Here is a 25,117-nt window from a genome sequence, read left to right on the forward strand (position 1 = left end):
GGCTTAGCGAGTGCTCGCTACATGCTCGCTTAGCGATGTGCTAGCGAGCGGCTACGGGTTTTGAGTTTGACAGCAGTACAATTTCCGGAACTCCGAATCCTATGGCATTTAATTACAGAAATAACATGGTCAAACATTCAGGATATTCAGGCATACTTAAACTCACATGCAAACTCTAATTACATATCCAAAATTTCAATCATGATGCACTATGTATCTAGAGATTACAGATTGGAAGCATAAAACAGTAGTGATGCGCAAACCTGTTTGCAATTGAATTGCAACGTTGAATTGGCAGATCACCTTTGGTATCGGATTGAGTTGGGCGGAGGTAACCTTTGTGCATATGAGTTGCCTTCAGGGTTTCCTTTAGGGTTGCTCTGAATTCTCTCGGTTAGCCTCCAAGGTTTGATTGCTAGGGTTCCGGTTCGTCTCCTTCTGTCCCCTCTTTCTGACTGAAATGTTGGTATTTATAATGGTTTGTTGTGACCTAATGGGCTCAGAATGAAGCCCAGAATTTTCTGGTATTCGCAAGCTTCGCTAGGCGAGTGGCATAGCGAAGGGTTCGCTAGGCGAAGGATTTGCTCGCCTAGTGAGCCTGCCAGTTTGAGCCATTTTCTGAATTTGGCCACCTGTGAGCTGGGTCTTTATTCCAATGCTTTGAACAATGAGTTGGGGTGCCTTGAAAGTGTCTTGAAAGATCAACGGGCAAATTTTGGGGTATGACAAGTGGCTAGAAGCCATGAAATCTGAAATGGATTCCATGTACACAAACAAAGTTTGGACCTTGGTAGAGCCTCCTGTAGGAGTTAACCCTATAGGATGCAAGTGGGTCTTCAAAAAGAAGACTGACATGGATGGTAAAGTACATACCTATAAAGCAAGACTGGTTGCAAAAGGATATAAACAAATTCATGGGGTTGACTATGATGAAACCTTTTCACCAGTTGCAATGCTTAAATCTGTTCGGATTTTACTTGCTATCGCTGCATATCATGATTATGAAATATGGCAGATGGATGTCAAAACTGCTTTCCTTAATGGGAATCTTCTTGAGGATGTGTACATGACACAACCTGAAGGATTTGACATACCAGAAGAAGCCCAAAAGATATGTAAGCTACAAAGATCAATCTATGGATTGAAGCAAGCTTCCAGAAGCTGGAATCTTCGTTTTGATGAAACGGTAAAACAATATGGATTCGTCAAGAACGAAGATGAGCCTTATGTCTACAAGAAGGTTAGTGGAAGCATGATCGTGTTCCTGGTGTTATATGTAGATGACATATTACTCATTGGAAACGATGTCCCTACCCTGCAACAAGTAAAGTCTTGGTTGGGAAAATGCTTTTCTATGAAGGACCTAGGTGAAGCAACCTATATATTAGGAATCAGAATCTATAGAGATAGATCACAAAAATTGTTTGGCCTAAGTCAGAGTACATACATAGACAAAGTGCTGAGACGCTTTAATATGCATGATTCCAAGAAAGGATTCATACCTATGCAACATGACCTGTGTCTATCAAAAACACAATCTCCTTCAACTAAGGAAGAAAGGGATCGCATGAATAAGATTCCATATGCATCTGCAATAGGATCTATCATGTATGCCATGTTATGTACTCGACCAGATGTCTCGTATGCTTTAAGTGCAACGAGTAGGTACCAATCTGATCCTGGTGATGCCCATTGGGTAGCTGTCAAGAATATCCTTAAGTACTTGAGAAGGACTACGGACTCATTCTTGATATATGGAGGTAAGGAAGAGTTGGCTGTATTTGGATACACCGATGCTAGCTTCCAGACAGATAAGGATGACTTTAGATCGCAATCTGGTTACGTGTTTTGTTTAAACGGTGGCGCTGTGAGCTGGAAAAGTTCAAAGCAAGATACAGTTGCTGATTCTACAACCGAGGCTGAGTATATTGCTGCCTCAAGTGCAGTAAAGGAAGCTGTTTGGATCAAAAAAGTTCATTAGTGAACTTGACATAGTTCCTAGCATTATGGATCCCATTGGTCTCTATTGTGATAATGTAGCACCTCAAATTTGCACCTATCATTGTACATACATTTTCATATTTGGTCATAACATAACATGGTCCACTGCATAACATTGCATTGTCCCCTTTGCCTCAAGTGCAAGTCATCAGAAGAATTAGGTCAAACTGGTCGGGAGATCAGTCAACCAAGCAAGCAAGTGCAATTCTCATTGAGCCAAGGCCCTAGGGTTTGTCCAACATGTTCACATGACCTAGGGGTCCTTTTGAAGTATTTTGGTCAAGGATTGGATGTTCAGAAGTCATCAGTCATGGCTCAGTTCACCAGAAACCCTAAAAGTCAACTGTTGGTCAACTGTGCATTTAATCAATGATTTGATGGTGGAAATTGGGTTGAGAGGTCTCATTCATGTCCATATAGTCTTCATATAACATGTCAAACATCATCATGGAAGAATTTGAAGCCAGATCAGAAATTTCCAAAAATAGAAACTGGACCTGTAATTGAAACCCGCCAAAAATGGAAACTTCTTGATCCCAAACTTGCATCATGATACAAGCTTCAAATGAATTTTTGCCCAACATGAAAGTTGAAGATATTGTTCTCCCATTTCCAAAAAGTCCAAGAACTCTCAATTCCCATGTATGGTTGGCAAGTTATGATCAATTCATTTTCAAAAATTCTTGAACTTCAAAAGGCCATATCTCTCAAACCATTTGGCCAAATTGGGTGGGGTTTTTTGCAACAAGTCACACTTGATCCCCTCTTTCCAAATATGCAACCATCATGCACCAAAACATTACAAATCAAAATGGCTTTTTTTTCACTTACATGAATTATTTCAAGTGTGGTACAAAAGTGAATTTTTGAGATAACCATTTCTAATCAATTTGGCCATTCAAACATGTTCTGAAATTGCATTTTGGTCATGTTACAAAGCCCAAATTCGTGCAGCATACACACCCCATGTGAAGTTGGTGGAATTTTAGCAAATGACAAAACTTACTTCATTTGAGCTAATTGTGTTTAGCATTCCACTTAGCAACCTTAAACAGCATATATATTCATTCTTTTCTGCCAATCTAAACCCTAGCAGCCACCATTTACAAACAGAACATCTCATTTTCTCTAAAACACCATTTTTCTCATTCTTGTATTTTCTGACCAAAACCTCAAAGGAACTCGAGCCTTGGTTAGCCTTGCATCCTTCATCATCATTATTGAACCATTTGCCAACCTCATTCCACAACTGTAAAGCTTCCTTCATGGACTGCATTAAAGGAGCTCATCAATGGCAGATTTCGAGTTAAGCCATTTCAAGGGTTGCTGAGCTAAACTTTCTTCACCATTCACCTTGTGGAAGCTAGTGGAGCATCTGTTTTGAGCCAATACATCCAAACAACACCTGTTTCATCATTTTCTTCAAGATCAAGTAAGTTTTCGAGTTTCTCTATTTACAAAACTATGCTATGCTTATGACAGAGTGTGTTGTGCTGGTCATTTTGAAACTTGAATCATTGAAAATGGTTGGCTATTCTGAAAGTTATGATGATTTAAAGTATGTTGCTCCAATATGTTTTTGCTCGATTCATGATGCTGGGCTTGATTCATAGAAAATGGCTTTTGGAATGTTGATGTGTGTTGTTTGCTGGTCATGATGATGCTTCCCATTCGAATTTCTGGAAAAATAATTTTTTCGAATTTGGTTGATGAAGATGAAGCTTACTGTAGCGTACGAACCCTAGTTCCCTGCCCAGAACACGTTTCGCCCTTGCATTGCATGTTCCTCCAAATTTCTGGGCCATGAAGCCAATCGCTGGCTGCCACGCAGGCTATCCAATGCACACCGTTTCATTTAAATTCCCCAATAATTACCACAATGCCATTTCCGGTTTTAAATTCAATTAAATCATTTATTTTCTCAATTTTTATTTCATTTGATATGCTCAACTTGCAAAATTCATAGATCATTCATTTGTGATCCAAATTTCATGGGAATTTTTGCTAAATGCTCAGCATGGTCTTTAGTATTTTATCATGATTTTTCCTGAATTTTTGGATGGTTGGATTTTAATTGGTGCTAGGGTTTTGTTCATGTGTCCATATTTTGCACCTTTTGCCAAAACAATTGTGAAATGATGATGCTTTATCCAATGGCTCCCAAATGTTTTGTGCTTAAACTAGACACATTCATGGTGATTTTGGTGTAGAGTTTGTGAATTTATCATCTCTGGTCATTAAGTTATGATTTTTTGAATTAGGGTGTGACAATTTGTGTCACACCAATGATGTGCAACTTGATGATTTTCAATACCATGCCTCTTGACCTCAAATTGGATTGAATTTTTGCATGAAAGTACTTGAGTATGTCTAGTTTACATGTGATTTTTCTTGGAATTATTTGTGGCATTTCCTAATTGTTTGAGATTTTTCTCCCCTGTTTGGTCATATGTTGACTTTTTGTGATACATGTTCCCATTTCATTTGTGAAATTCTCATACTTTATTAGATGGGCATGAAATTTGACATGTGATTAGTAGACATCTTAAGGTTTATCATGGTGTTAGTCCCATTCATTTATCATTTGCTATCACTGATTTATGATTTATTCAAGTTGGTACATGTTTGGTTGACTTCTTTGAGCATGTCTAAAATTGCCTTGCCTTTCTGATTTTCATTGACCACCTTCTACTTGTCCAAATGAGTTGAAATTTAACATGCTTACCATGCTGTGGGTTGTGATTGATCATGATTTATTTGATGATTTTTGGAATTGCTTATGATTGGTTTTGAACTGAGTCTTGCTGTTGACTTCTATGAGCTTCCACATGCCATGCTTTGACCTATTTTGTTTGTGAAATGATAATGATGAATGATGTGAATGTGAAACCACTTGGGTTTGATTCTTGATTGATTTGTCTTGACTTTGGGCACTTGTCCCTTGCTGTTTTAAACTTTTTGTCTCCTTTTGACCCTAGGCTTGTCCTAGTGGTCTTGTTACTCATATTTAAGCTTGTTTTTTCAGGTTAAGTAACAAATGCTTCAAAGAGATCAATACAAGTTGATTAAGTTTGATTGTTTATCATGAACTAACTTGTGTGTTTTGTAGGTTGCTTGGCTCACATGCCTTGAGCTTTGTGCATTGCACATTTATCTGCTTGTGTTGACTGTTGACCTTTGTTTCATTTTGATTTAACTTTGACTTGTGTACTAATGTTGTCTGACTGGTTTCAGGTACTTTTAGTTGCTTAGTTCCTTGTGAACTTTTGCTTTGCTTTGCTTGATAAGCAATTTGCATTGAGGTATAACTTCTTTACTTCATGTAGTCTGGAAGACCTGGCCTGTTACTTGGCCAGGCAACTGTCTGAAGTCCTCCTTAAGAGGCAATGTTTGTGACTGTTTACCTTTGTCCTTGTATAGAGTCAAAGACCTCCTAAGTGAAGAGGCAATTGGCAGAACCCAAGGGATATGCAATCTATCCCCTGCTATTCTGTGTGTCATCTGCTTTGCTCGCACCACTGTGTTGATGCATTGCAGATACAAACCTAAGATCTTGTACAAGTGTACAGTTGAGTCAGTTTCAAATGTGTAGGAGGGTTCCCACCTTCTGAACCCACACATTCTTGTCTTAAGCTCTCCCAGGCCAGGGATAAGAACTGTGAAGTCCTATCTTCACTCACCTTCTATCTGCTTCACCTTAGCCCCTCAATGGCAAGGTTAAGAGCTAACACTACCCAGTTCCAGTGGTTTGTTTGTTGAGGTTGATATGACCCCTCGACTAAAACCTGACCTTGTTTGAGCCCATTGCTTGCATATAGTGTGTGCTACTTGTGCTTGTGTGTTTGCTTTAGCTTGCTTCCTGTGCAAGTTAGGTTTAATTTGACTTGCTTCCTGTGCAAGTTAGGTTTAGTTTGACTTGCTTCCTGTGCAAGTTAGGTGTGGCTTGCTTCCTGTGCAAGTCATGATTAGGATAGGCTTGCTTCCTGTGCAAGTTAGCTAGAAACCTTAACTTAGGGATAATTTTGCATGATAACATCTAGGCTCGAGTCGTAGTCTCCCTAGTTGTGTCTCCCTCTGTTATCTGGTTAGGCTAGTCCTTTATCCCTGCGTAGGGGAACTACGTCGCCCTGATCCTCATACCAGATGAGGTACGTAGGCAGGAGATGAGCAGATCTCTCCGGGCGCCTGTGTCTTTGTTTTGTCTTGCGTGTGTAGGAGATGGATGTAAGCCCAGCGATTGGCATTCCACATCCTGTGTCTTGTTGTGTGCTTGGAAGCTGATGTAAGTCCATCGAGTGGCATTCGGGTTCCAGTGTTGGTGTGTGTTCTTGGTTCGGATGCTGATGTAAGTCCAGTGATTGGCATTCAGGCTCCACGTTGGCCTTCTTGTGTGTGTTTTGGTTCGGATGCTGATGTAAGTCCCGTGATTGGCATTCGGGCTCCACGTTTGCCTTTGCCTGTGTCTGTTTGTGTGCGTGTTAGCCGAGCTACGAATGCTCTGATTCTCCTTCGTCCAAGGAGATACGTATGCATAGGATGCGACATCCTAGCGAGCATGTGTCGTTTCCCCAGTCCGAACTACTTTGACTCTGATGTCTATGCCTGATAGACTAAGTAGGCCCAGGATGCGATGTCCTGCCGAGTCAGTCTTGTCTGTTTTCTTGTGTCTCCTTCGGCCAGTGTGTGTGTGTGTGAGCAGTGTTTAGCAACCATTTTCCTTCCTATTGTGCGTGGATCCCGTCGAGTACGACGGATGCGTAAGGGTGCTAATACCTTCCCTTCGCATAACCGACTCCCGATCCCATTCTCTTTGGTCACGAGACCATGCTTTCTTCCAGGTTTACTCTGAGCGTTTCCTTTCCCTCTTTTGGGATAAATAACGCACGGTGGCGGCTCTGTTGTTCTTGTTTTCCCGCCGGTTTTTCGCGTGATGCGACAGATAACAATAGTGCTATCGCACAAGCTAAGGAGCCTAGATCTCACCAACGATCCAAACACATACTTAGGCGTTATCACCTCATTCGAGAGATAATAGATAGAGGAGATGTGAAAATATGTAGAGTACCTACACTTGACAATATAGCTGACCCACTGACAAAGCCTCTTACGCAGCAGAAGCATGATGGCCATACTAGATCAATGGGCATTAGGGGTATGCCTGATTGGCTCTAGTGTTAGTGGGAGATTGTTGGTGTAAGCCCTAGAGGCCAATACTTTTTGGTACTTATATCAAATTATTTATTAATAAATAAAAGGCTTTTTCTTTATTATGTTTGATTAATAAAGTCCCTAGAATAGCTAGTCCGTTTAATGTATCAAGTATGACTTAATCATGAGATCACATTAAACATAAGGACACTATTCTTAAAGTATCCGTAGTCGAGCTTTATTGTGAAGTGGGATAACATTAAAGCATTAAGACTATTATGTTTGTAGACTGATGATCACATCTCATGGATCATGGATAAAGAGTTATCAAGTCTTAAACATAGGTATGAATATTAAGAGTAATATTTATACCGGATTGACCCGCTATGAGAATACTATATAGAAAGTTATGCAAAGTGTCATAAGTTATTCTCATGGTGATAATGGTGTATACCACTCTTCGACCTGAAACCACTATGGACCCTAGATGTAGAGTCGAGTGCTTTATTGCTGATCCAACGTTGTCCGTAACTGGATAATCATAAAGACAGTTGATGGGTACTCCACGAAGCATGCTGAGGGACATGAGTGACCTAGATGGAATTTGCCCATCCTGCGTAACAGGATAAATGTCTATGGGCCCAATATTGAACTGGACAAGGATGACACGGTCTATACCTTGTGTTCAATATAGACATAAGGGCAAAGGGGTAATTATACACATAATTATTATCACAGAAGGACTTGTCAAATCACATGACATTTTCGTGACTTGGGTAGCAGTGATGTGTTGCTAGATATCGCTCACTGTTTATTATGTTAAATGCGTGATTTAATATAATTGCCAACGTCGCGAAATCCTACAGGGTCACACACAAAGGACGGATTGATGAGAGATAGAGTAACTAAGGAACATCGTAAGGTACGGTGCACTTAAGTAGAATACGAAATATGGTAAGGTACCAAATACTTAAGTGATTTTGGTATATTATGAGATATGGGCCAAAATACACTTAAGTGGGCTTTTTAGCTTGAAGCCCACACATGTGGTTCTATAAATAGAACCCTTGGGTAGAAGCATTGTCACTCAGACAAGAAAACTCAAGTGAAGGCTTGGAATTTCGTTTCCCTCTCTCTCTCACTCAAAGCCTTCATTCGTACCAGCTAGCACTGAGATTGAAGGAACCCGTTCGTGTAGACTGAGTAGAGACGTTGTCATCGTTCAACGTTCGTGATCGCTCCGTGGATTTGTATCCAAGGTTTTGATCGTTACAAGAGATTTGCACCAAAGGTTTGAATCACCATAAGAGGTAACGATTCTATCACTGATCATGCCCATTCGTAAGGATCACTAAATGGAGAAATTTTTAAATTCCGTTGCGCCTTGGATGGCAATTCTCCTTCAACAAGACCATATAATATGGTAATTCTAAAAAGTTTCATTGAATGAAAGATGTTTTGAAGAAGCATCAACATTGATATCAACTTTGACTTCATATGATAGTATTGTGAAGAAGATAAGTCCTCTTATGTTAAAAATTTTGTGTGTGTAATTGAATCTTATATGACTTTATACTTTCATATTTCCTCCATCTTTCCATTCTTTTTGATAATTTCAAAAAGGGGAGAAGGATGCCTGTGCTTGTAATTTCCCTGTTTCTATTTCACTCTAGGTATAAAAGTTGGTCAATCTAAAGGACTTCTTAGATTCTTGGACTAAGGGGAAGATAATCAACTTAGAGGGAGCTTTTCGAGAAATCAACAATCATCAAATATTTGTAATCATAAAAAAAGGGGAGATTGTGAAGACAAGTTTCTTATGAATGTGTTTTGATGAAGAAAATTTTATATAAGAATGAAAAGATTCAACAATGAAATAAGAGTTCTGAGACAAGTTTCAATTCTTTTAGCAAGGATGATTCAAAGATATGGTTTAAAAAAATTAATTTGATAAAGCTATGGAATTTATAATTCAATTAAGATAAGATAAAAAGGTTTTAAAATTATTAAGATAAAAATACAAAAATAAAATTAAGTGAAAAATAAGAGAAAATATGAAATAAATGCAAAAGTGATTTTAAAAAAATGCAAAAAATGGCATGAGGTAGAAAATATTTTTTATGGAATTATGGAAAAAAATTGGATTAAAAATTAATAAGGTAACTATTTTTAATGACTTTTAGAAGAAAATTAAAGAAAATGAAAATAAAAAGAAATTAAAATAATTCAAACGCAACGGCTAGTAAGGTGGCACACGTTGATTGGCTGAATCATTTGAATTTGGCTCCAACATGCGTGAAGCACTTCATCTTCAACCTCAGAACTCGTGATTTTGAAATCTTATGAACTCTTGTTTTTAATATGAATCAACAATGGATTCAGATGCAAAACACTTCATCATTCATGTCTCATTATATCAGAGCAATTGATTTGCTATGAGCAAGGAGAATTTGCTTAAAAACTCGAAGAACCCTAGTTCTTCAAAGTAAAATTAAATGGTTAATATTAAAAAGAAATGGTAAAGAGGTTAGGGCTTTTGATAAGTGGAACCTCACGAAGAGAGTAACTTGTTTGCTTGAAATGATAACTTGTATCTACCTTCTCGATTGAAGCTTCAGAAGTCAATAATGGTGGATCCAAAAGCAAGGTTGCAGAAAGATTCAAACCAAAGCAAAGCTTAAAACACCTTCAGAGGATGCTGATGAAGGATTCTGGGTGGAGAATTTGAAGAAAAAAAGCTTGAATAAAAAAAGAGAGTGTCTGGTTATTTGAGGTATCGGGCTTCAAGTGTTTCAGAGTTTTCTTGGCTCTTAAAGCTTGGAAGTGAATGCAATAGGTTCCACTACTTATAGGGAATGAAATAGGATCAGATTACGTGTGAAATTGACTAGAATTCGTGTGAATTGAGTGGGAAATTTTCAAATCCCGAACGTGTGAAATTTTGGCACAAAACTCGTGTATTTGAAGCTTTTAAGGTTGTTTTAAGTTGTCTTCAGATGTGTTTGGTCATGTGTAATTGATTTGCACGTGTGATAAGTGGTCCCAAAGTTTTTTGTGCAAGTTTCAACACTATAGGTCACAAACCAAAACAAAGTTGGATTATCAAGTTCAAGCTTAGGCCCAATTCAATTCACTCCTGCATTTTGTGATTTTCTTTGAGCCAAATGTTCACTTCATGGAGTTGGATAAGATGCAAAAATAATCAATCCAAGAGGAGATTTGAGGTGAAATTTATAAGCTTGTGAAGTTGAGGTCGTAATGAAGTCCAATGGTCAAACACCTTGCAGCATGCTAGGTCATAATGAAGTCTAATGGGCTAGGCAAATGGTCAAGCACCTTGCAGCATGCTATGTCATAATGAAGTCAAATGTTCACGATGCCATAACTTTTGATTCCCTTATGCATTTTGAGTCAAAATCGGGTCAAATGATCTTTACCATAAGCTTAACGAAATGCAAAAATAATGGGATCAAAAGAAGGCTTGAGCTGAAAATGGAAATGGTGGAAAGTAGGGATCATGGTATGGTTTTGGCCCAAATTGCCAACTTGGCCAGTGATACAAATGAAGTCTTAAATGGATGAATTGATGTTTGACCCTTGAATAAAAGTTGTAGGGGATACCAAAAGGCACATTTTTCTCAAAAAAGCTTGTAATTTGGATGAAAATGGAAGAAGTTATGGAGCTTGGACCAAAAGTAGGGCATACATGCAAATTAGGTCAACCACACTTGCACACCTTTTGCAAACTTGATATTTTCTTGCATTCCAAGCCATGATGATGATGCAATGAGAAACCCTTGGTGAAATCTTGATTAGGGCTTGAGTGAACTTGAAGATATCTTGAAAATTGAGTGATGTGGTATGGAAATAAACACATGAACCACCTTTGAATCACCATGAACATACTTGCCTTTTACATGGCCCAAAAGACCTTTGTCTTACCTTAATTTGAAAAATGATCACTACATGAGTAACAAGAACAAACAAATACCATCTTTGAATGAAATTAGAGTTAGTTGATAAACAAGCAAAGTAGAACCCTAGGGTTAAGATGCAAACCACAATATGGCCATGCTTGTGATAACCAAATGCGATGGTTATGCATGATATGGTTTGTATGTATGCTAATGATATATGCAAAAAAAAAGGAGGATAAATTTTGGGGTATGACAAACTCCTTTAAACCATAGTTCAGTTTTCGCAAGCACAAAATTCGTTGGAGCCGGTAATTGTTTTACTGATGCATTCGGTCAAGTCCAATCTTATTTGGCAAACTCCATTGTAGCCGGTATATTGTTTTACTGATGCTTTCGGTCAAGTAAAATGTTATTTGGCAATCTCCATTGTAGTAGGTATATTGTTTTACTGATGCTTTCGGTCAAGTAAAATGTTATTTGGCAATCTCTATTGTAGTAGGTATATTATTTTACTAATTCCTTCAGTTAAGTCCATTGTTATTTGGCAAACTCCATTGTAGCCAGTAATTGTTTTATTGATGCCTTCAGTCAAGTCCAATGTTATTTGGAAAACTCCATTGTAGTCGTTATATTGTTTTACTGATATCTTCGGTCAAGTCCAATATTATTTGGAAAACTCCATTGTAGCCAGTATATTGTTTTACTGATGCCTTCGGTCAAGTCTAATGTTATTTGGCAAAATCCGTTGTAGCCGGTATATTGTTTTAATGATGCTTTTGGTTAAGTCCAATGTTATTTGGCAAACTCCGTTGTAGCCTATAATTATTCTATTGATGCCTTCAGTCAAGTCTAATGTTATTTGGCAAACCTTGTTAGAGCTGGTAATTATTTTAATGATGCCTTCGGTCAAGTCCAACCTCGCCTGATATTACATTTTTTTTAAATATTCCAGCGTCGTCTGGAATTCATCAATTTTAAAAGTCCATCATCGTCTGGCATTCAACAATTTTAAAAGTCCAGCATCGTCTGACATTCAACAATTTCAAAAGTCCAGCATCGTTTGACATTCTATCATTTCTTTTCCCCAACAATTTGTTACCCCCTGTGAGTCTTCACCCATTCGTTTGTTTCTTGTGGATCGTCAATACCATACATTCATCATTCTCCACAAGTTTGTTTATCATCCATCATAAAAAAATCATGCTAGGTTTCATCTTATCCACATCAAAACAGAAAAAATAGTCCTTCATGCATGCATTCATAACATATTATCTCAATTCAGGGACAAAATTCGGGTCTTTTTAGTATTTAACTATCTCCCACCATGATCATATGAAGAACGACATTCTTCATATTCTCTGGTTGAAGATACTTAAATAGGGGCAATTGTCATGCCCCAATTTGATCCTGGATCGTCGAATCATTACATTTATCATATCATTTGCACCGTCTACATACCATAACATATATTTCATCATTCATAGTGCCTAAAATGTCATCCAGAATACATTTTCAGATTTACAGACAGACCGGTCAAATTGATTCTCAAATATAGGAGAAATTAGCGGGTGAAAAATTTCCAAATCAAACTTGTAGACGTCACTTTCATTAATCTACGATTCACATAGTTTGACCTAATGTGCTCGTTGTATTTTTGTGATTACTTTTTCAGTCGTATTTTGATCAACTTGAGCATTTTAACTAATCAATTTTTATTTCAAAATTTGATAAAAAGTTATATGTTTTTGAGAAGTTTATTCTGCGATAATCATTTTGGTGCATTCAGTTTAATTTTTCAGGCACTTTTGCGTCCGATTTTTATTCGTTTTGAGTCCGTTTATTTTTAATTTTTTATCAACGTGTTCAAATTAATTAATTAGAATTAACAATAATTTTTTTATTAGGTTTATTTAAAAATATTTGATTTTATTTGTTTTATTTAGTTTTAAATTTTTTAACTCCTAAAAAATATATTTATGGGGTATTTTAGAGTTTTAATATGTTTGTAACCAAGTCACCATTGGCCATGAGAATGGGGGAGATATATTCACTGAAACCACTCAGCGGTACCCCATGTTCAAGCATGTATCCAGTTTTCTATTGAAAAATGTTTGATAAAAGTTGGATACTTTTGGTGAAAGAAGCGGATTCACATACCTGATTGGTCATTCCTTCATGGCCATGCACACACAGTAAACTACTCACCTTAATGTTCATTCTCTCTTTTGTCTCTTTTCTATTTCCAATCTTTCCTGAACTCTCATCAAAGTTCAAATTAACCAACCTTTGTTTTATTTTTCCTCTCCACTTAATAAACTTCAATCAACTTCGTCCACACATCTAAATGACATAAACTTTCTTTCCCATGAAAGAAACAAAACTGCACCATCAAGTCTCTACAACTAACAACCTATGTTTCATGTTTCATGGAAAAAACTACAACATGACTCACACCACACACATAACCATCGTCTTCTTCATTTCATAACCATTCAACTAAAACATGCCATAAACTCTTCAAAACTCACCATAAAACCTATTAACTCATCCAACTCCTAATATCACACTCCATGAAAGCTTCCATTTGTTTCACTTCTTCCAACCCACTTCCATAACAACACCTTAAAAATTCACAACCTCCATTCATCTTCTTCCTCACTATACCACCTTCACTTTCCATCAAAGTTCTCTCACAAATCACATCTCCACCATAAAACTAAGAAACCACCATTGCACACCACAACTTGCAAATCAAACTATCATTACACAACAACCATTGACAACATGTGATACACCCTAACGCACATACACCACCTCCTTCCTTTTCTCCATGAAACCACCATAACAACTTTTGTGTTCATCACTTTTCCACCATGTTATTCCCTCATAAACACCTACTGCTACTTGATAAAAACTCCAAACTCCCAAAACTACGAAAAAACATAAAACCCACTTTCTCTTATCCAATGAGTAGCAAACCTCACTTTTCTTCATTACCACAACAAAAACCTCACAAACCATTTCCATTTACCCTCTCTAATCTAACACCGCACCTGAAACAACCATTAATGTCCACCGTTCACCACTACCATGAACTCGGCTTCACCGTTCACGAACCCGACGATTAACAATCACACATTTTTGTCTCACAGCCATTGTTTCACATCTAAGCTCACTATCCGAACTCCATACGCTCACAAATCGTAAAATGCAGCACCACAACAACAACTCAGACAACAATGTCGTATATCATGAAACTTTTGCTGCGGTAACTCGGTTCCTCTCATTTAAATGCTTCCTTTTATTCATTATTGGTTGAAGAGATTACTCTTTTTTTTATATATATCATGAAACTTGTTTTGTTGAATGATAAAGAAGAGAGGGCATGAGATCAAGAGAGATTGATAGGAGTTTACTTTCATGAAATGTTTGTCTTGTTGAGTAAGAGAAATGATGAGAGGGATGCGAAGCTTTTGCTTGCTCTTTTGAAACATAATCAATGCAAGAGAAAGAGTTTTATTTTGTTTCCACTTTTGTTGTTGTTATTATACTTCACCTTTTTCATTTTACTTTGTTTTCCCCTATGCCATGTGTCGAATCATTATATGGGGCTTTTGAAATTCAAAATTGTTGGACACGAGGTGTACCGCCCTTGACTCCCTCCTTTCTCTCTTATGCTATATTTATTTTTATTTTATCACTTAGTTATTTTTTATTTTATTTTTGAATTAGATAGATTTTATTTTGGGTTGGGCTTTGTGTCTTTCAAATGTTTACACCCCATGTCTATGTTATGCACTCCTCTATGTTTTTTGTATTATTAACTCATTATTTTTATTTAATTAATTATTTGTCGTTCTATTTGATTTAGTTGATTATAGTTGCTAATTAAATTATTTGATCTTTTGGTTAGTCGATTTCATGTGTGTTTCAATCGATTAATTAGTTGATTTCTTTATCCATGTTCGCATCCTCACATTGTAAATATCGTACTAACATTTTACGCAAATCCATTTTTCAATACTGTTTTTAAACCCTTTTTTTATTTACACGAATCAAACCTTGATCAAACATTGAGTGACTTTTCTTAAATCAAACTTAATATTAAAACCTTTTTCTAAATAAACACGAAAGAGTATAACCTTTGGAATCTAGCATTCCGATGGGAACCATCGAACGATCAGTCCCGAGCCACACGTTTTGGGTTAACCGTTCATTCTTTTATTTCGTTCTTAAAACACTTAAATCAACCTGGACAAATAAGGGTCGTTGAGATCAAGCATTCTGGCGTAAATCTTTGAACAATTGATTCTTATCAAGCGTTCGTTGTCCATCAAACAATTTTCTTAATTAATCTTGAATGAAAAAGGACAGTTGGAATTTAGAATTCCGGTAGAACCCCAAATGATTGATCCCGAGGCTTAGGTCTCGTTCTCATCAAACATTCATCATTCACCTATAAAATACATCCAACCAATCAAACTATTTTTTCTTGCCGCCGTGCGATATGCAAAATATCTTTTTTATAAATGAAAGATATTTTGTCTTAAAAGTAATGCTTCATCCACAATCGTTGATTTGAGATAAGTGATGTTTTCCCGTGAATTTTAATTATAAATCTATTCAATGTGATGCAAACATCCGCTCCTCACCTATTTTGGGTAAAAAAATATTTTTCGTCGATTAATACAAGATAGCTTTTGCTAAAATCGACCAACAAATAAACATTATCTATCCAAATCTTGTCAGGCCCCCTAATAATAAAAACCTTTTTAGGTTCTTTCTCATTATTAAAAATTCAAAAACATTTCTCTTCTCTCGTTTTCTATCCCAAATAAGTATGAGATTATAAACTAACATCATGCTAACATTCATTTGAAACTAACTAAACAGTTCCAGTTGAATACAACGAACGTGAGAGGTGCTAATACCTTCCCCTTGCATAACTGACTCCCGAACCCTGATACAGGTTGCAATGACCATATTTTATCCTTTCTTTTAGGGATTTTATTGATATTTTCTCTTTTTCTCTTTGGAAATAAATAAAGTCGGTGACGACTCTAATCAGTTCATCTTGTGAGCGTGTAGTTGCACTTCGCGAGCATTGTGTTCTCATTTTTCGAGGTACGACACTATCCCAGTTCATTTATTTTCCTAATCTCTCCACATTCCACTTCTTAGACAAAATTAGGGTCTTTTTTGTATTTAATTGTCTTCCACTCTGAAGATATGAAAACTATGACTATTCTTACTCCGAGGTTTAATGCAATTTTAATAAGGGAAGTTATCATACCTTAATTTTTTCCCATCCTTTACCCTTCTCTCTTTAATTTATCTTGCTTGGTATATTTTTCATTTTTAGGCCTAGGTAAATTTGAACTTAGGATCAAGTTGATCATGGCTATTCATTACATTGCATGAATGACACTTTTTTTAGCATACTTCATCTGAGTCAAATAAAAGTCAACTAGAAGGACTTATCTAAAATCCAATTCATTGAATTTTTAATTTTTAGGCAATATTCAAATAATTTGAATATTTTTCTTCATTACTTGTTTCAATTTCCATTTCATTTGTTTTTACATGGCACTTTACATCTTGGGCTCCACTTAGCTGGTTAATAGATATTTCCATTTCAATTATATTCTCTCATCATCTTATTTTTGTTATCATAAAAGAAGACCATGTTCAACTCTTTCAAATTTCGCATATGTCATACATTTGGTTCAATTTATTTTTCTCCACTTACATGTCAAAAGCATCCATCAAAAGAAAAATAGCAAAAGAGACTTTGAATTAATTAGAGACTTTCATACATACATTTGCAAATTTAAAAGTCATACATACAATATATTACCCAACTTTTGTTTTTTGTCCATACATAATAACAAGTTAATTTATATTATGTATACATTAAATAATAAATAAAAGGGAAATTAAAAAAAAAGATAAAGAAGAGAAGGCCAAATTGGTTGGCACGAGTTCCTTGCTTCACATTTGCAGCATACCATCTTCGTCCATCCCATATGCACCATGTCTTTGTCTACATGCCATCATCTCCTCAACATAACCCTAAAGCATTACATAACATCTAATTAAACAAAAATAGAAAAAATAAGAAGAAGGAAACATTGCAATTGTGATACACAAGTTATGCATTACCACCAACATGCCATCATCAACACATACAACCTTCATACATAAATTAAAATGAAAAAAGGAATAAAATGAATTAAAATAAACTTGGAAAAAATGAAATGATTTGGAACAGGTAACACGCGTGCTCACTCCTTCTTCAACTCAACTTCATCCTCAACACATATACACCATACTTATCGTCACCATCATACCATCAACAACTCATCTCACTCACGAATTTATCATCACTCCTCACACAATTCATCACTTTTTCCTCATCTCACACAAATTGCTAACTTTTCCCTCCAAATCAGTCTCAACAACTTTTCCCCCCTCAAATATCACTCAAGACCATTACACCTCACTTCAATTCCCTCTTATAAATAGCTCACTATAATCACTCAAAATACATAATAAAACCCCTTGTGAACCTCTGCTGAAATTCCCCCCAACCCCACCTACAGTTCTCTAAAAGAAACTACTAAAGTTCATCATATGAACCTGGGTAAGTTTGAGCAAATCCATACCACATTTACTGCCTCACCAGAATCACAAAGAAGAAGAAGAAGAAGGGAGGAATCAGAGCAAGAAAATGAAACAAAAACAGAAAAGATTCAAAGGACCTACTTTAGTTTGGGTTCGCCGAAGTTTCAGACTCTGACAAGGTCATCTCCTTCACTTTTTACTTTGTTCTTGGATATTGCTTGTCGTTTATTGTTGTTGTATACCTAATTATGGTTATTTAATTGTAATATGGACGTTTTATGTTATATTTTGAACCTAGAATTTCATTTGGGGACGAAGTTAGATCTCTGCGTGTGGGTGTGGTTTGTTTAAATTGATAGCATATTATTAATTAGGGAGAGAAGATAGTTAGGGTTTGTGTTTAGTTCCTCAAGATTGGTCGTGTTTGATTTGTTTGAGAAGAGATAATATGTTAAAAAATGTTTGCATGACGATGGAAGGAGAGAGAGATGTCTAAGGTAGAGAGAGAATAGGCGTGGCAAATGAGGATCATGGGGGATTAACTTCATTTTGATCCTTCACCCTTTGTTCTCCCTGGAAATCATTTTTTAAAAATAAAGTCAACCATTATTTTCAAAGAGCACAAAATCTTGATCCAAAGTAAAGTATTTTCAAAATTCAAATGCTTTTTAAATGTAAAATCAAACGCTCGATTGTATCAAATAGTTTTTAAAATTAATCTTCTATAAACTCTTTTTTCATAATAAATAATCAGTCAAAAAAGTTTAGGTTGTACGTACTTATCCCTTCTAACCCCGAACACTTGAATGATGGCTCTATTAGCCAACCGTTCGAGTATTCATCATCTGCTTTAAAAAACATTAAGTAACCGAATCAAGTTCATTCTTTCATGGACGAAAAAGTCTAGTTGAACGTACTTATCCCTCCTAACCCCGTATATTTTAACAATGGTTGTAATTAGCCTACCGTTTGAGTATTCGTCATCCTCTTCAAAACACATTAAATACCCGAATCAAGTTCATTCTTTCATGGACAAAAAAGGCTAGTTGAACGTAATTGTCCTCCTTAGTCCCGAGTATTTCTGTGATAGTCGTACTTAGCCTCCCGCACGAATACTCATCATCCATTTAAGGAACTTGACTTAATTTGCCTCACAAATTTCATAATAACTCAGACAAAAAATATTAGGTTGGACGTACCTGTCCCTCATAATCCAGAGTATTTGGATGATGGTCGTAATTAGCCTCCTGTTTGAGTACTTGTTATCCATTCAAAAATACATTTAACCAATCAAACTTATCTTTGCTCGCCCTCGCATGATCGAAAATGCTTACACAAACAAACATTGTTTAGTTTGTTATACTTCAATACAGAGAAACGCTTAAGCCTCCAATTGCAAGCATACAAACAATGTTTAACTTCTAGAATGCGATCCAAACATTCGTTCAATAAAAATTAACCAACCAATATGTATTTTTTCTACAAATAACTCTGTATATTTGAATTCCTCATCGCACCTAAGGATACGTAGGAGCAAGACCCACAATCTTGTCAAGCCCCCTAATAAAAAAATTGTGACCTTTCTTTTTCCTTTTCAATGTTTCAACGACTCAATGAAAGCAAATAACAGAAGCTAACATTAAAATCGCAAATCTAATTAAATGGTTACCATTGAGTATAACGGATGTGAAGGGTGTTAATACCTTCCCATTACATAATCAACTTTTGAACCCAAATTTGGTTGTGATGACCATTTTCTTTTCCTTTTAAGGTTTTTATTGATATTTTCCCTTTCCTTTTGTAACAAATAAAGTCTAGTGGTGACTCTGTTATCATCTCGAGCATGCAAGCACTCTAGGTATTTTTTGCCCCGTGACATGTGAGAACTCGTAACTTATCATTATTGATCATTGAGAAGCCATAACTTATTACCTTTCATCTTTCGTTACATGAGAAACTGTAAGTTATCATCCTTTTGTTTTGTGAGGAACCAAAACCTGTTCACCTTTGTTATGTAAGAATTTGTAACTCGTCATCTTTGTTCTGTGAGAAACTAGAACCCATCATTTTTATTACGTGAGAATTTGTAACTCGTCGTTTTTGTTATGTTAAATTTCCAAAACTTATATTCATTTTCCCTAGTGAGTCGTTTCACCATACCGCATTTAATCCACAAAAGATCTTCTTTACCAGCCATCTGAACAATCCCCAAAGGGTTTGCTTCACATTTTCATATCCCCATCAAGAGAAATCTTCCATATGCTCATAACATGGCATCTCATATCATTTCATTTCATTCATTCAAGGGACAAAATTTGGTTATTTTAGTATTTAATTATCTTCCACCATGATTATCTTAAGACTAACGTCATTCATATCCTCTATTTGAAGACATTTAAATAAGGGAAATTGTCATACCATAAATTTTGCCCCAGATATTTTCACTTGTTAATTACATCTATTTCATATGCATCAACATATCATGACCACTTCATTTGGTTATTAATTCTCATATGTGTTCATCAGTCAAAATCCAAAAATACATACTTAGAAATCAAAAGGAGAGAAAGTTAAACATTTTGACGTACCTATCTGGTCATTGGCATCTTTATGCATCTTGGCATCATACATTCAGTTCCAAACATTCGCCAACCTCATTTATGTCTTCTTCTTATTATATATTTGCATTAATTTAATATTTAATGCCCTAGTTTGAAGCTATGAGCTAATCTTGAATAGTTGAAATTCATCACCCTAAGTTTTAATTCCCCGCTACGTTTCAATGGAACTATTGCCAAATCATTCACATACATTCCTCATATTATGACCTCATTTATTTTCAATTACATTCATCACATTTCCTTACATACTTTAACATTTTGATTCATGGATATTTAAGATTCAATCCATATCTATTCATGCATAGTTTATAGAAGAATAAGTAATTTCAAGTAGTTTGAATTTACAAAGGTACTTAAATTTTCATTATTTTCAAATTTTCATTAAAATTGAGTAGGAAATTACATTGGTAGCATTGATATTAAAATACAAGCCAACATGTTCAAATACAAAGGTCATGCTAGTAACATATTCAAATTACAAGTTATACAAGAGGTTTACAAGCATGAGAATTATAATGAATCCAAGTACATTACAACAAAATTTACACTTGTTCTCAAGTGTAGAAGTTTTTAAGTGAACAACCATGCTCAATGGTTTGTATAGAAGCCTTCAAGATAATATCATGTATATGAACAAGTCCTATTTAAGAAGATCATCAAAATGAGAAAGTAAGCAATTAGAATTAACTTGTTTATGGTCCTCTTTGATTTCACATGTTTATAGCCATACTTGTTATACAAGAATAACAAAGAAAAAAAGAACAAAACAAAATAACATGAACAATCTCAAGAAGTCTAAGTTTCAAAATGGTTACAACAATTTATATAAGTAAAAAGGAAGAATCACAAGTGAATTGCCACAAGTTGGAGCAGTTACCACACAACTTTTTACTGCAAGAGAATTACATTTCATTTCCAATTTTTTGCACATGATGCCCGACGTGCATTTCTCTTTTGTTATTTCTATTCGTCCCCATGGTAAGCTCGCGCGGCCAATCCTTAGCCTTCTGATTGTTGACTGAGTCAATCCAAGGGCCATGTATAGAGCGCCATAGTGTGCACATTCACCATCTAGTGCATTGGATGATTCCAAAGGCCTTGATTAGATTAATCCATCACCATATGATGATAATCAGAGGGACAAAACTATTTTCCTTCTTTTGGTTGACTTTTTCGGCTATTTGGGCCCTAGCATTTTTGCTTGATGTTATGCCTCTTTGCAGGTTACACCCCAATTGTGTGGCTAATTAGGCATTTGGCCCATCCTTTCCTTTGTTTTTGTTTTTTTTTCATTTCTTTTATTATTTGTTTACTTATTTAATTTTATTTATTTGCTTATATTAATTTCATAAAATAATAAATCATCAAAAAAATATTTACTTGATCGACAATAATTAACAATAATTAACAAGACTTTTAATAAAAATATTAAAATCAATCTTTCAAATATCAAAATGCTTGATCGACGTCAAGCGATTTTCAAAACCTTTCACCAAACCTCATTCAAAACCTTTTCAAAACCAAATTATTTCAAAAGCCATTTCATGCAATGCAAATCAAAATTCTTGACTAAACATAGAGCTCATTTTTATCAAAATAAAACCAAAGTCACTTAACCTAATTAAATTCAAACATTTTATTAAAAAATGGATCAAAAGGGAGTAGTTAGGCGTATACCCCTCTTTTCCCTGGGTACTTGGACGACTGTTGTATAACTTGCATTCCAAGTACTTGTCATCTTAAAATAATTATAATTTGTTTCATATCAAATATTTTTCGCAAATAATTTGAATGAAAAATGACTAGTTAGGCGTATGCCCCTCTTTCCCCCGAGTATTTGGGTACCTGTTGTATAGCTTGCGCTTCAAGTACTTGTCTCAAATCCAAAAACAATCCAATAAATCAAATGATCTCTTTTCCGCCTTAGTGCAATGTCAAAACCTTTTCATAAATGAAAGATGCTTAGTCCATTTCGAGATGATGTAGAGAAAGCTTTGTTCCTACCATGCGCTAAAAGTAAGAATGCTTTCTGCTTGAAAGTGACGAGAACATAAAAATGTGAGATTCCAAATTATGTTGTCCATTCTGACGCGATGCCAATGTTCACTTTTCCATGGTTTGGATAGCAAGCAATGATTTTCGCTCGAATGCGACTAAGTACCTTTCGCTAAAATCAACCAACCCACAAATATTTTCTACCAAAAATTATGTAGCCTTGAGTTCTCCATCACACTTGGGGATGCATATGAGCGAGATTCAACGTCTCGTCAGGAACCCTAATAAAAAAATTTATTTTTAGTCCTTTTCTCCTCCCTTTATCAAACTTTTAATAACTAGAAGGAAAAAAATAAACGAAAGCTAACACTCTTATTCACAAAGCTAACTAATTGGTTCCCGTTGAGTACAATGGATGTGAGGGGTGATAATACCTTCCCTTTGCATAATAGACTCCCAAACTCAAATTTGGTTGCGACAACAATTTTCTTTTTTCTTTTAGGGTTTTATCGATATTTTTCCTTTTCTTTATGAATAAATAAACTACGGTGGCATCTCTGTTACTATTTCGGGTGTGCGAGCGCTCGTGGTATTTTTCGCACCGTGAAACTTGGCGAATTTGTTAGGGATTAGTCTCCAAAGAGAGTCAAGCCCAGTTTAGTTAACTTCACAATGAATTTTAGCATTGTTTATTTACTTTCTTCTACCTTTTTTCTCTTTTATCTCTTATGTGCTTTTATTGGTATTATCATATATTTGTTGTATGGTTCTCATGTGTCGTGGTGGATATTCTGGTTGCTTAAAACACATTATGAGGAAGGCTCTATACCAGAGTCTGAGAGAAAAAACCTTAGTTTAAGATGGTGGTTGCATAGTATTGACCTTCTTGAGGTAGGCCTCATAGTATTGGTGCAAAAGATCCAACCTATAGTAGATCCTTTCGAGAGTATTTCCATTGAACGAGTATTTTTTATGGAGACAATACTTTTAAGTATGATTCGTGACTTTAGGGAGATTTGTTAGAACCCAAACCTGTGGCTAGTAGGAAAAGATGGTTGTGTAGTATTGACCTACTTGGCATATACTTCGCTAGGTTGGTGCAAAAACCTCATTCAGAATAAAATCTCTCGAGGATATTGTCGTTTAATGAGTATTTATTATTAATGGCAATAATTTCAAATTGGACCTGTGGCTCTGGGAACCCTGTCTAGAACCATTGAATCAATGGTTTCTTAGTGTTGACCTACTTGGCGTATGCCTCGCTAGGTTGGTGCGAAAGCCTCACCTAGAGTAGATCCTCTTGAGGGTATTGCTGACGAACGAGTATTTGTTATGGCGGGGGTATCTTCAAGTAGGATTCATGACTCTAGGAACCCTTAAAACTATAGAGCCACCCATTTGTGAGAATCACTATGTGTGAAGCAATCACAATCTTTCCAGACATTTGAACTCACATCGCCTATGAACCCTGAATATTCATTGAATTACATACATTTGCCTAAATAATTTTTCTTAGAATATGGCTTTTACTTTTAGGGAATCTAAAGATTCAAGTTTGTATTGTGAGCATTTGAAAAATGGGATAAGAAAGAAGAAACACATATGCATTCAAGTTCAGTACACCTAATATAGAAAGTTTGAAAGCCTTGAGTGCTGAGCTGACCATGATTAATCGAGACACATTTAGAAAAGATTATGGAAAGATACTTGAGATTTTAGATGAGAAGATAAATACACAATCACTTGTTACCTTAGCCCAATTCTATGATCCTCTTATGAGGTGTTTTCCTTTCCATGATTTCCAATTTGCTCCAACTCTGGAAGAATTTGAGTGTATTTTGAGTTGTTCTTTGAAGGATCATAACCCACTCACAAGTTTAAGTGAAAAAACAACATCAGAGTTGATAGAGGTAGCCGGGAGCCTTGAAATAAGAGAGGTTGCAACTAATATGGAATATAAGGGGAAGATTCAAGGGTTTTCAAGAATATTCCTAGAAGAAAAGGCCCAAACTTTGGGAAAAGCTAAAAAATGGAAGTCCTTTAATAATGTCATAGCCTTGTTAATCTATGGGATCATGATGTTTCCTAACCTTGAAGGCATTATGGATTTCCCTACCATAAGTGTTTTCTTGGTTAAGAACCATGTTCATGCACTTTTAGCATACATGTACTACTCCTTCCACATAAGACATGAGAAGAAGATAGGCGTGATCGTATGTTGAAATCCATTGCTACATGTATGGCTCATGTTCCACATGCCTCTAGAGAACACCTTTAGTAGAAATCAAGTTGATGCTAAGTGGTCTCAAAAGATGTCATTCCTCACTAGTAATTATGTTTATTGGTATTCATGGGACCATGAGGTGGATGAAGTCGTTATCATATGCGATGAATTTCCTAGTGTATCACTCATGGGGTCACGAGGTTGCATCAACTATAACCTGATCCTTGATCTCTAATGACTTTGAAAGGATGATCATAAGTGAGGCATCTGGTTTTTCTGATTTAGTTTCCATTGGAGAGAGAATAAAGCAAGGGATAAAGGATGACAAGATTCTTGGTGCTACAGGGGCATCCAGTAGTGCAAGAAAATTCTATGGAAATTTCCAGAAGAAAAAAGAGGGAGCAACAAATGTCATTTATGCTGGAAGAGGGATATTTTACCAAAGGAAGCCACAACAACCTTTGGTGTACCAATAACCTGCCATGCCAATGCTATACTATACACAACCATGAATAGCAACTGTTACCCCTGCGTATCAGCAAGTTGTTGCTCCTACTTATCAACAAGCCTTTTCTATAGTATATTAA

The sequence above is a fragment of the Lathyrus oleraceus genome, chromosome 5 (genome assembly GCF_024323335.1).
Source record: "Lathyrus oleraceus cultivar Zhongwan6 chromosome 5, CAAS_Psat_ZW6_1.0, whole genome shotgun sequence".
Lineage (NCBI taxonomy): Eukaryota > Viridiplantae > Streptophyta > Magnoliopsida > Fabales > Fabaceae > Lathyrus > Lathyrus oleraceus.